This window comes from Cataglyphis hispanica, chromosome 3 (assembly GCF_021464435.1).
Source record: "Cataglyphis hispanica isolate Lineage 1 chromosome 3, ULB_Chis1_1.0, whole genome shotgun sequence".
NCBI classification, from domain to species: Eukaryota; Metazoa; Arthropoda; class Insecta; order Hymenoptera; family Formicidae; genus Cataglyphis; species Cataglyphis hispanica.
In genome coordinates this window covers 6,491,502-6,506,099 of record NC_065956.1, presented here as the reverse complement: position 1 = coordinate 6,506,099, position 14,598 = coordinate 6,491,502, and the positions used below count along the sequence as shown (strand labels likewise).

The following is a 14,598-nucleotide window of genomic DNA, read 5'->3' as shown; positions in this document are numbered from 1 at the left end:
TTTTATAAATACAAATCTCATTAAAACATGCTTATAAAAATTATATAACGATTTAAATTTATATAACGATGTATCAATCTAAACAAAATGTTAACAACTTTAATTTGCAAATAAAAAATAACTATAAGATATTTAAATATCCTTTGCAAAAGAGAATTTTACTATAATGAAGACATTTTAAAAATATTCATACTAAAATATAATAAATTTATACTGAAATATAAATTTTTAGAGAAAAACAAATAATAAGAGCGTCCGAAAATTCTTGTCACTAAAAAATCCAATTGATTCGTCTCTTTATATGTTTTAGACATTTAATATTTTTTGTCACCTTCGTTTTTAGTTTATCATATAATGTTAAAGCTTTCGTGACACACGAAATAAAAGTGGAACAAGTATCTTGGCCTAAATAATTTATCACCTATAACCAATAAGATCCTTTCATGCAATGGTCTCTCAAGCTCTGTAATCTGACGGCTACGAACAAATTATTTTTGTTCATACAAAATTATACGAGACAAAAATTCGTTCCACAATTTATTATTAGCTCCAATTTATTTATGCCCATTCAATTCAAATTGTGACTTGTGTTATACTCTGTAATTATTCCGCGACGATCTTACCATAGTGAAGTCTGTAATTGGAAAAAATCGAGCTACACGAAATTATATTCTCAATATGAGATAGATCTTTAATAAAAGACAGGGAGAATAATCTTTCGCTGAATATCCGTAGTATTTTTTTTCCAATGTATTGTAATATTGTAACATTTGTAATATTATCAGAACGAGAGAGAGAGAGAGAGATTGTCGTAGTAAAAGCAATAATGACATTATTCTGCTCTTTTTTTCTCTTTATTTTCCCGGCGTACGATAAATATCCGTTTCCGTCTCTCGGGGGAACGATATTTCCTCGCGATTTACTATTGCACCAGTACGGACGCGCGGCAGTTTGCGGTAAGACGGCAATGCATTAGATAAATTCCCGAGTCCGTCGTACAGTCGTTCGCGAAAATAACCAAAGATGAGTATCGAGGTCGAAATAAATCAAGCTTTTTTACCATCTTGCTCGACGGACCGAACCGGGAGAGAGACTATCGTACATTTATTTTACGGATGCCATTTAGATCCTCGCGGCTGTTGTCAATAAGTATCGTATTTCTGTAGCTACGAAACGACAAACAAAGCGATTCATCAGAATGGCGAGGCTCGTGTCGTTGATTGTGCCAGAATCATTGCCGCACACAAACGCGACTGCTCGTGCGGCAATAGGGTGTCAGCCGTGCGGAGAGCCCTTAGGGGAAGAGTTCGCGCCCTACCGCAGAATAATATAATATTCAATTTGTATGTAATGAATATAAATTAACGAAGCAACTTACTGATTTGTCTGGCGCGACAGTAAGTTTGCGGGATAAAAGGGTTCGCGCAAGTTACCGAATAAACGGACAAAAGCAATTACAAATTGTGCGAAGCCGAGAATCGCGCTCGTTATATCATCAATTATAAACGCGTTTTATTAACACCCTGTCCTCTTTGTAATATCTTTTTTTACGCTGCAAATTTTTACTAGAGAAAGATTTTTAGCTTGAGAGCTAATTGTAAGATCCGACATGTTGATAATGTTGGGAGTTCTGATGAAGTAACATTCGTTGCATAATTCAGCAGCGTCGATTGCGATCGCGTATGCCCGCGATCGCAATCCGGTAATAATCACTTAGTAAGACAGCTTCGTAGAAGCTGACCGATGAAGAATAGAGTATAATGTGCCATTGTGATGTTAATTAGTACTTAATAGCAGTTAACGTAACGCAGAACCGAAGGAACGTTAGCTACTAGCACGTGCGAGTATCTACGTAACGTCGTGACCTGTATTGTCAGAATCGAAGCCACCGATTTAATGCGGAGGTGTTTATATCTTGAGGCATTTATTTTAATTTTTACGACCATCTCGCACTATATTCTTCCCACTTCTGTCTTTGAGCACTCGTAGATTGTGCTTTCGCAAGGATATGCCGTGTTAATTGCTACCTTCGCGGATATATTAGCTTTGATACATTTATGCATATGAAGTTGAGATTACAACGGACTACTTCTCTAAATCACATATAGTTGTCAATTATATGTGATTGATTATATAGTAATCAATGAATAAAATCATTATAATCTCCATATAAAATTATGCATAGGAATAAAATATCATACAGAGATACGCTATAATATAAATAATAAATATTAGTAGATTAAAAAAATCGTGAATAAAAAATATTAATTTTTTATAATATCTATTTGTTATATTATTTCTTTCTAGGACAATTTTATAATATATCAACATTTTTATTCCTTGTTCATAATTATAAATATCTGACAAAAAGGACAAGGTAACGACAGGAAAAAAAAAGAAAGAGAGAGAGAGAGAGAAAAGACTGAAAGCGAAATCACCGCTTAATCGGAGAAGGTCGAAAGCATCAACGGATCGATGCGTATTAATTAAACCTTACACCTACACTCTCGACTTTCTGGCCGCAAATACTCGGGGATTATCCGAGCGTGAAGAGCGATCAGTCACTATTCTGCCATACGCGTATTGACGATCCCTCAGGCGAATTGAAGCTTTCGATCCGTCCGCATGACACATTCGTAGCGATCCCCAATCGCGCGACAACCCTTCCTTTCACGCTAGTATTTATATTTGTAGCCGTATGATGCGTTTACCCACTCCTCGAAAAACCATCGCCGTCGCCGCGACTGCCCGAAATTAGCGGTCCCTCACCCTCCCCGACAGTTGCATTTAATTTTCCTGTCTACGCGCCGCCGAACAATCCTTTCTCCCATATGCACGTCAATTCGTGCGTCGACCACGTGCCGTTAGAAAATTCCTTCGTACGTGCCGACATTATACTTTCACTCCCTGTGGGCCGACGCGGCGTCGCGTCGCGGGGTGATTACATTGTATGTCATATGGCGTGCACTTTGCGAATTGCATCCCGTGCAGTCTGCTCCGGTCGGAGCACATGACGAAGTTGTCACGATAAGCGTGCCTGATGACGAAATTACGCTAAAGTCCGCTATTAGATGACTGGCAAAAAGCAATATGGGACTATCCTCCAACCTGCAATTTTTTTAAATTTTAGCTCATATTTGATACGTCGATTGTGTAGGGTTATTAATTATTAGTAAATTAGGGTCAATTGCGGAATGAAAGTAGAGAAAGGGAGAGAGAGAGAGAGAGAGAGAGAGAGGGGGAGGGAGAGCACCCATTTTTTCTCGTAAATGATATCGTCGATATATAGACAGGAAAATGTACAGAAAGTATAGGTTATTGCAAGTAATACTGTTTCATACAATTTTGTATAAATTAGCTAAAACAGCTGTCGTCATACTCTGATAATTGTGCGATTGTTCGATCAATTTGACTTTTGTGGAAGTGAGTAACGCAAAAAAAGTAGGTCAGAGAAAAATATAAAATTTGTTTCAACTTTTCGGGAAACAATATGCCGTATAATATTTAAATTTATTTCTTCGCTATTTTAAAATGTTTTATATCCCTTCATTTTTTACGCTAAAATTGTCATATGGTGTAATTGAGTTGAGAAAGCGTAACGACGCTTGTTCTGATCGAAACAGATGACATTTTTTCGCGTTAAATGAATAAGAAATTTGATTAATGAATGCAGTACGCATATTATTATTATCATTGGTTAAACGGAACGGTTAATTTATGCATCAATTTTGAAGCAACATGTACAATAATCACTACTTTATCGGTAAGATCTGTCATCAATCAATAGTATATGGAGGAGCAGAATTAAGTGAGTCTAAGTAGCTTCTATTATAACTAAAATTGCATCCTTGTTCTAAATTCATTTCATTTCTATGCGATGACATTTATTAATACTATAAAATCTATAACTTTATATGCATATAATTAAGTAGAGAAAGGGAGAAATTAATTTAAATATACATAAAAAATAGTAAAGAAGTAGTAAAGAACATCTGCTATATCTGAGTAGATAAGGATCATTTTCGCATAAGTTGTCGCTTTGGGAATTTTACTCTTTCCCCTTCATAACAAACTGGCAAAATGCAAAAGTAAAAAGTAGGCTATTCGCGCGATTCCGTGGCGTACAATTGTCTTGTACAATTATCATAGCTTACTACTGGTAGCAGAAAGGAAAAGTAATTTAATGCGTATACAAATCGCTTCGCAATGGAGAAGGCATTCGAGCTTGAAATTGCTTGAAATTATTAGCATCACTTGTAATGTAAATCGTTCACCGTTTTCAGCCAATTCGAGCACAATATATCTGTAACTGTACTACACTTTTTTAAATCTTTCTTACACTATTTTATACTTTTAAAATAATGTTGTGAAACGTAAGACAAAAATACTAATTTTACATAGAATATTTACGACACAATTAACGAAAAAAATCAGACTCTTAATAGGTCTCGATCGAGAAAATTACACGTCGGACAAAAAGAAAGATATTTTTTTTTCGCGTACAGATGCATTATTTTCTATGAACGCAGAAACACGTGCCGTAAGAATTTGCAGAGAATACGTAGAATATGTAAAAGATCGCATCTCCGTGTAAATCGGTGCGAAGGAAAGTACACCGAGGAGGAAAAATGAAAGGAAAGGATGCTCGGGTAGCGGGAGGTAGCGAGGTGGCAACAAAGGGAAGCATTGTGCATTGGCACTGTGAGACTCAAGACAAAAATTCTTTCTCTCTTTTTCTTTCTTTCTTTATCAGTAGATAGTAGTAATGTCCCGTACTGTGTTCTCCGAATGCGTCTCCGAGCAGCGAGATCTTAATTTGCATGAGCGCCCGCCCGAGATAAATGCGCCGCGCAATAAAAGTCCGTAAATCCTTCAGTCATCAGGCACGCGCGGAGCGAAAGAAGGGTACTGACAAGATTCGGAACGGCGGGGGATTCTCGACGGGGAGGGCCGCGATGAGATAGCACCCCTTGTTGCCCGTTATTTAAATTAGACCAATAAACTTAACCGACAGTCTACTCCTACACATTGAAAACCGTCGCATTCGGCCAATCTGAAGCAGACGAGAGACTGTCAAAGGCCCGATTTGCGAGGAAATAGCATTCTCGCGCTCTCTTTTTTTCTTTTTCTCCCTCCGCGCGATTTGCCCGCTGCCCTACATCCCGGATAAGTCCTATCCTTGCCGGTAATTGCACCTACATCCTGCGCCTACGTCTGATGCGCGTAGTTTCGATGGCGAAGGCGTTCAACGATCGTGATAAAACGCCCTTCGGCTGAGGAAATGGATCATGATCGTCACGACGATAACGGCAGCTTAGAGTGATTCAGAGAAAAAAATATTTTTTTTTTTTTTACAAAATAACTCTTTTTTCTTATACTTGAAATATAATAATAACAAAACGGAGAATATTGACATTTATACATTATATGTGAATTAACATTTTTATTTATACAAAAAAAAATGATTATTTTCCTATATATAATTTTAAAATGATTAATTTTAAAACGCAGTACATTTTGTTATTATTATCGTTAATTTTAAGATTTACTTTTATAAGATTTCATAAAATGCTACGTCGGTCATGTATATATTTATCGCTTTGTTCACCACGAATTTTCTTCACAGCTGCTTAGCGTTCTCGTTCGACGTCGCAAGCGTAACTCGTATTTGGTTGTACAAAGGCAAATAGCCCGTGCAACAGCTCGCATAAACGGCTATAACTTCGCTGTAACCCCGGTAACGTCACTCGTAACCCCATAAGGTACGCAACGATCCTCCTCCACACGGTTTACACGTGCTCTCGTGTAGAGCAACGCCTCTTGGCTCATTGCCTGTTCATTTTACAACCATCGATATATACGTGTATACATACATACATACATACATACATACCCATACATATATATAGAGTATTTAAATGTAAAGGCTGCTACGCTAAAACGAGATTGGAGGCTTAAATCTCCTTTTCACTATTTGAAAAGTTGGCAATTCATTTAAGGGTATCAGTTAACTTTATAATTTCCGCATGAGGAAAACTTCGTAATGACGCTATTTCGAAAATATTGTTCTATTTCGTCTGTTTTTTTCCTTCATTATCGTATTCACGCCGAATGTGTGTTATAAAATTATTATATTATTAAAAATGTTATTGATCACTTAATTTGAATGTTTTTAGTTCTTTCAATGTAATGTATTTTAAATTATAAAGTTATATTTTATGAGCTAAATTTTACATCATTTTATGTAAAAAAAATCATTTTTTGCTTTTACTACGCAAAATAAATAATACTGATTCTAAAGAAAATTATATGTTAGACATATGAAATTATTATGTAAACTGTTAAAATATTTATGAAACAGAAATAAGATAAAAAAGAATAATACAAAAGATAAAAAAGAAAAAGAAAAACTTTAAAGCCATTTAGAAACATTATTCTATACAAAGCAAGGATTTATAGTGTCTTAAAAGATACAAACAGATTAGATACTATAAAAGTTTCAAAAATTGTTTGACTAATCAGGAGAAAATCGGATTTTTCAAGGAAAAAGGGATTTCTAGTGTCCCTTTTGTGACTTTTGTATATTAATCATAATGAAAGTACATAACAAAAGAATGGCACTCAAAAGAGCTTGTCACTCTTAAATGCACATAATAGAAGTATACTTTTCTAAGTAATGCCACAAAGATCCTCGTAAAATTTTCTTTTTCATTTTAAATATTTTTTATTTGAAAATATATTTTTTTATTATATTTTTTCTATTAATTTTTTAAAAATATTTTTTGTTTCCTATTGTAATTATATTATAATTATATAATTTTAATTATAATCATGTTTTTTTTATAGAAAGCGTGCGTTTCCTTCATGTAATTAACTGTATTATTTTAACATATATCGCGAAAGTCGATCATGACGTAATGTTTACGACGCACACACTGTGTGATTCATATAAATTATAAGCGCGTGGCGAGAACAGGATTCTTGATAACTTGTATTATAGATGGATAACAAAAAAGTAAGTTCCATAAAAAGAAACGATTATTTGCGGCCGGTCTCTTATTGCTTGTTTTTATAAGCAGTGGAATGACCATTTGAATTACCGTTCCAGAATGAAATAATCTGCGCAAAAAATATTTCTTCCTCCTCTTCGTTGTAAGAGAGATTGTTCGCAGGACTTTTGCGAGAAAGAAAGACTTATATTCGAATCTTAAAATTCGATTCTTATTCTCGATTAGAATCCGGCGAAGGAATTGGAGTGCAGTATCTCGATATTTCACAAACGGAATGCCGTATAATAGAACAATTATCTCTGTTGGCATTATTACATTGTAAAATGTTTAGCGACGAGCCACGCCGCTTGTAATTGTTCGTGGAAAACTGAAATTCCGTGTCCACAATATTGCATTCGCGATTCCGCAATGAACGCCGGCTAACCGAACTTTATCTCGACCCTTACCGCAGTTGCCGCCGTAATTATCCGCGAAACTCCATTTACCAACGATATGTAACGCAGAACAGTCGATTAGCTGCCTCTTTGCGTACAACGGCCGGCTAAACGCGATGTAACAAACTTATCGTTGCGTTAGCTTTCGCGTAACGAGATCCGCGAACAATTTTGCGCGCAAGGTATACGCGATCGACAACATTAGCTACTCGAAAACACACGCTCATTAAATATTACCTAACTCGATTCGCGTCTCTCATCGTCATCATCACCGGTAACACGCTGTAATTTTCTAAAATAATTTTATCCGTCGTCGTCGGGGTGCATACTCTTTTCGACATGCCGGAGGCGCCTCGTTTGCGCAGCATCGATATTTTAGGCATCGTAGAGAGAGAGAAAGAGGGAGAGAGAGAGAGAGAGAGAGAGAGAGTCTGACTGGGGGTCATTTAATTGATCGACTATCGAGCCGGTCATCTCGCTGATGACTGTAATGATCGCCCTGGTTGGACCCGCCCCCTCTCTCCCCCGCCATACTGACAGTCCGGTATTTTCATTATCACAGGCGTACACACCCACATACACACAGGGAAACGAGCCATAACGGCGACGAGCGGGTACCTGAGCGATGACGCGCGCCGCTGATGTACCCATCCGCTTTCATCCCCCGCTCATTTGCATATTTCGAGCGGACTATCAACAATGGCGACGCGGAGCGGCCTCGCCCGGTCAATAGATTAGCCTGATTAGCTTATTAATTTAAATCGAGCGCGTTATAACCGCCTCGGGAGCGCAGTGACGGCATCGGTTACATGTTGGAATTGCGTTTTCGACGTAATGAAACGCGCGACATGATAAGACGTGATAAGTAGAATTACGTTAACGGACTACATTCCTCCTTCACAAATTGAATATTAGTTACGAGATAATTTTTTTCGTCGTAAAACTTATCTAATTCTGTTTGCTGTTTTTATTGTTTAGAAAACTGAGCAACTATTTACTATCTCTTTTTCCTATAATAACAGTGCAAGAATAAAAAAAAATACTCATTAAATTTTTCCTTTCTTTTAAAGAAAGTTGAATGCTTTTATACTAATTTATGCTAATATTCTTTTCCACAAATCCGTCGATTAGAAAGAACATTAGTCTCACATATCAGATATAATATTAAGAGTACCTTTATCCTAAGTACAAAGGGACGCGTGATAAGCCGCACCGTTAGAAAGGCGCGCCGCCTGTCTGTAGCGCGTCGCACGAATGCGATGCATTGTTGTTTGCATTTCGCCTATTTTCCTTTGTTATTACCGACGCCGGCACTCAGCTATGTAAATATTTAGTCGGTAGTCACTGTGTGTTCGGCAGTTTGGATGAATATTTTTGTTTAACGATTGCGCATTTGTTTACTTGCATCAGCGTGAATTTTCGTCGGAATTCATGACGCGTGGAAGCGTCCGGTTTTTACAATTTTTATAGAATCGCGTGCTCAACGATTTCGCGGAATTCCCCCTCCATAGGTAGAACAAAATTTTTTTTCATCACATTTCAAATTTGTCAGCTCAATGACGGAACGATCGTTATACTTTAATGTGAAAAAATATAAAATTGTAAAAGTATAAAATCTCAAAATCGAAATGTTTTGGTCCACCCTATATATTGATTGACTGAACGCGTTAATGTTTCCGATTAAATATTCATCAAAATTATTTTCATCCTTATAACATTAACTAATTACTGTTTAAGTTTCGTTGTTCTTTTATTTTTCATCTAAATAACATCAATTAGTAAGAGAAAAAAATATTTACATAGTGTCTTAATTAATTGTAATCAAAGTTATTCAATTGCTCGATGCAAGCAGTATAACAAAGCGTACGTGATAATACTGAAGACGCGCTCACCTGCAATGTCAATCAAGGCAGGTACGCGGAAGTTCAGCAAAGAATAGTTAAATGGCACATACAGTAACAGCACAATAGCCAGTATTGACACAACAGTCACGAATTAAATACGTGCGAAATGCCTCACAGTTCTTTGGATCTATTAAAAGTTGCAGAATGCATATCGTGCAATACGAGTTTGCGTTGAAGATACTGCAAGCATCGATGATAGAATTTCACACGACATTGAAAAAATGTTCATTTCTTTTAATTCTCTGAATCTTTTTAGTTTTCTCAAATTTTTAATTCTTTATATAATTTTCTTGCTGCAAATAATTAAAATTTGTTAATACTGTTAAAGCAGCAATTTTAAATATTTATATATTAATAGTCGCGTCAGAGAAAATACTTTAATCGATTTATTGAATATCATTTTCCCAAATTTATTACTTCAATATTATATGCAATTAAAAAACATATCGATCTGACGCGCAGCGGCGGAATTGCACTGCACAATATTAAAAAATTTGTATAAAATATAAATATATTTATTTGTATAAAATATAAATATATATGCATTATTCGATTTATTTATGATAGCAATGTTCAAAATAATTGATATTTTAAAAAATAATGGCAAGCAAAATAATTATTAAATTTTAAATAAAAACTTTTATAAAACATATAATTAAAGGCCTTAAATTTTTATATAAAATATAATCTAAATAATTAAAAATCTTAAATTTTTATATAAAAAATAATATAAATAATTAAAAATCTTAAACAAGTTAATATTTTATACGTATCTATATACATATATATATATATATATATTTTTATAAATGTGAATGTTTTATAAATTTCACGTTAAAATCTAGAAAATTATATTTAAATATAATAAATATATTTTATACGTGAATTATATTTACAAAATGTACGCGCGTGTGTGTATTTGATGCGTATATTATAATATAATATAAAAGATTCATCATCACGAAAAAAATTAACGATTTTTTAATCCTAACAAATAACAAATATACATATATGAAATGAAATTAGAAATTACTCACCCCACGGTGAATTTATTGCTTCGCCGTTGCCCGATACATCCCCAAGTCTTCCTCTTCTCTTGTTTGTTCTTTGCTGCTTCATATCGCTCACTCGCGATAACACTATTAATTATGATTATTACGCATTAATCAGTAAAATACGATAATCGCGCGACATTGTACGACACTCCCGATGTTAATCCGTACTGCATTATGGCGGAGAAATAACGCGGGAAAGCGATCGCATTAACCTGACCTACGACCGTGACATCGCGGAGCTAACTTCACGTGCGACTCTTGTCCTCTATCTATCGGTTGGTGCTGCAACGTAAGTTCGCACGCATATTTTAGAGTAATTATACGATCTCATATATTAATAATATAAATGAATGAAATTTACAAATGGAAGTTGAAAGCATAAACATTTGCGAAATGTATGATAATATCCGGAAGTATTGCATCGCGCTTTGTCAACTAGTACTAGCGATAGATTTTGATTAGTAAATAAATTCATCGTTAAATATAATCATGTTAATTAATTATACATATTATAAAATTTTGTCGGCTGTTTCTGTACGGGCAACGTTGATAATGACCGAGAAATTCGAAAAAATGTATGTTTGATATTGTATTGATATCTTTATTCTGATATTGCGTGATATATGTATATACATATTACGTTCGAATTAATGAAGTGTTCGAAGAATCAGTACTTATTTCGAAGAAATATTATATTAACTTCGCGAATCTCAACCTTATTTCTTATTATACATAAAAATCCATACACCATGTTTACATTTAGAGCGAGACTAGTTTTTCCATTCGTCTCCAGCGTCGCGTTGAATATCGATACGACGTTACGATCGATCAGCTGATTCCAGAACGATTTAACTTGCTCATCCTGTGATCATATCTGATCGTTTCGCGAAAATTCATCAATCATTTGTACGCGAAATCTCGAGCAGTACACAATCAGCGGGCACATTCTCTCTCAATAATCGGAATAAAACTTTTCATTTATAATATTCGCTATCTATCGCTAATCCTTCACGAAAGTTAAGAAGATTAGTTAAAAAAAGAGAGAATCATAGCAGAAATAAAGATTAAGATTGTAATACTCGTAATAAATCGTCACACGATATCTTCTAATCGTCGAGACTGTGTTTTGGGAAAAAATAAACAGAGAGAGCTGTATATTTGGACTTTTCTTTTTCTCTCTCTCTCTCTCTCTACAAGAAGGTCGTCGCGCTGAATGTAAACAATAACTCGGTACGTGTGCGTCATTATGTATCGGAACGCGGTCGTGACAAGTACTAGAAGATTCCAACCGCGATTAGTTGTTACGATTATAACAATTAGTGACTATCTGCGCGATTAATTAATTATTATCAACTCGATTAGTATCGCGCTACATCAGTATAAAACAATCGATGTTATTTTCAAATTTCTCGGTCAAACGATACGAAAGGAATTTACTGGAATAGTTTTGTGACGCATTTATCCAGGCAGCAACAGAAACCCAAAATCTAAAGATGTCTATAGAACAATAAGATGTCTTTAAGTCGTCTTTAAGTTTTTAAGTCATCTTAAGTCTTTCAGACGTCTTTTAGATATCTGTTAGACGTTGTATATTTTAGGAACATGTGCTGTCTGGGTAGTCAAATCAATTTATACGACTATATTTAACGATATATTTAAATAAAAACTGCGTAGCAAAATTTAAATTTTTGTTTATATGTAATCTATTAAATATATTTTGTGTATTTATTCAAAATTTACGATAAAGAGACGAAATATTTTGAGATATTACAGTCCGCGGATATTTATCTTTAATTTTAACTTGTAGATTTATTCATTTATGTTATAATGCGAGATGATAAAATGCGAGTTTATTATTCGTTAGCAACGGTGATGATGTTGCCGCGACGAGTGACATGTTAACTGCGTAATTTTCAGTGTCGAATAAATCGTAGGTATATGTAATTGCTTTCACGTTGTTTTCCCGTGCTAATACGCATAAATGTCGCGTGCGTTTAACATTGAAAGTGCCGTGTAAAGTGTCGCGTGATTATCGTATTTTACAGCGCGATCGTAATTAACAATGTTTTCGCGAGTGAGTGCCATGAAGGAAGAGCAAAGACGATCAAGAAAAGAGAAGGAAGCTGGAACGAGAAATGGTGGAGCAATCATAGAGTGAGCAATTTATGATTATTTAATTTAACATTTGTATATATGTATGCGTGTGTGAGATTAATCTTCGTTCGTTTATCTTCGCGGTAATAAACTTTTTTATATAATATAATACATAACATATACATAAAATATTTCTAAATTTTATCTTGAAATATTTAAATTGTTTATATAGTAAAATATTTATGATATTAATTTATATCTTTTTTATTGTATTTTATGAAAATCATATTTTATAAAAATCTAATTATTTAAAAATTGTTTCAAAAATTACGTAACTTTTTTATTAAAAATTTTTATCAATGTTTAAAGGATGAAAAATTTAATTGCGCACAATAATTATCTTTTTAAATGTTACTCTATTTGGATATTATTTCATAATTTGAAAATATATTTGTATTTTACAGATTAACTGTTGTGTACTACAACTGCGCTATTGTGTGCATCGTACCGGTGAGTGCAAAATCAATTTTTATTTTATATATTTTCTCAATGATAACTATGTCAAATAAATTGGTTAAAATCTTTTTCTAACATATAATAATCAATATACAAAAATTTAAGTTTGCTTACTATTAACAAATTTTTAATTTTTGGTTCAAAAACATTCTAAATTTTAATGAATTTTAATAAATTTCTCACACTTAAGACCCAATTATGGAGAGATATTCCAATTATTTAGATTTATTACACTTTATATCTTGTCTATTATTTTATACACGTATATTGTCATGTTCTATTATTATGTCTATATTTACATGATCAAACAGGCGTCAGTTTTAATGCGCACTTAATATTGATACTTTTCGATTTAAGTATAAAAACCGCAAACAAATTTTACTTGATGAATAATACCCGGTGCGTTCTTCTGCAAAAAGTTTTCTGAATTAAAATCCAGCGCATGTCCATTGAACGGGAAAGTATATGAGATACGCGTGCGTTATACTGGCGCAGCAACAAGAATTATTTACTCTTCCGCTTCTTTCCCATTCAATCACGGCGCGGATTATGCGCGCGCGAATAAACGATGAGAAGGCCGGATTAATTTGTCAGTGACAGCTCGCAAAATTCGAACCGATGTCCAGGTACGTTGAACCGCGCGCATCAAATAATATCGCAGCAATCATATTACGAAACAGGCAAATACGTCAACGCAACGTGTATACACTGAATAATGCATTGTTGGTGCAGCTAATGCACGGTCAGCTACCGTACGGATACCATCCCCGTATAATTGGGAGCCGTGTTTGCGAATCAAAGTCATCATCGGCCGTCATCGCGGGTGTGCTGATGAGACGAGCAGACGGTAGCACCTCCCGTTGAACAAATACTGTTTCCGTGGGCGAGGTTTAAAAGGTCGCCGAGCTTCGTTGCTCTTGGTTTACCACGAATTTGCTTTGCGTAACGCGATGTGATCTAACGATTTTCGCGATTCAATGAACTAACTAGGCAAAATCAAATTTTTACGATGCTGATAAATAATACATTATTATTCTTTTTTTTTTTCTTTTTGAATAATAAAAGAATTATATAAAACAATAGAAAACGTTCAGAAAAAATCGCAAGCTTATTTTCATATACACAACTAGTGGCTTCGAAAAATTCATAAACTCTCAGGCAATATTTTCTCCAGTGGCAATATTTTTCAAATTGCCCAACGAGAGTTATCGTCTTTCTACCGTATTTCTGTATCTTTCTTGCGGTCCTTGTTATAAAGGGACCACGATTCCCTTCCTTCTCTATGCGACGTTTGGACGCGGATAGGTGGCAGGACATACAATAATGGTCGGACGAGTTTTATAGATGCCGCGGTCGCCATCCGGTGGTCCGGACCGGCATAAGGGCCAATAAGGTGGGTCGCGTCTTTCTTGGCAGAATTTCAGCCAAAACGAAATTACATTCCGTCAGCTCTCAGTCACACGGCGTGTTCAAGATTTTCCCTCGAGCGTGCGCATACTCGTGCGTGGAATGCGATCCACACGAGAGAAAAGAGGCTTCTTTCCAGACGGCATAAAAGTCGTCTGCAATTAGCCGGTACTATTTC

The 14,598-nt window shown here is 34.9% G+C and overlaps 1 protein-coding gene across 6 annotated transcripts in view; it reads left to right on the top strand.

Annotated features, from left to right (window-relative positions):
• Positions 1–11,669: 11,669 nt before the first annotated feature.
• The window catches only part of LOC126848178 (uncharacterized), a 59,699-nt gene continuing 56,770 nt past the window's right edge, over positions 11,670–14,598 (top strand). Inside the window, exons 1-4 of one of the 6 annotated variants that reach the window (XM_050588849.1) lie at positions 11,674–12,018; positions 12,268–12,337; positions 12,449–12,557; positions 12,962–13,007. The gene's annotated coding sequence lies outside the window, so the exon portion shown is untranslated. Of the gene's footprint in view, positions 12,019–12,210; positions 12,558–12,961; positions 13,008–14,598 lie in introns of all 6 variants that reach the window. The other 5 variants (XM_050588847.1, XM_050588848.1, XM_050588844.1 and 2 more) reach the window with 5 other exon arrangements.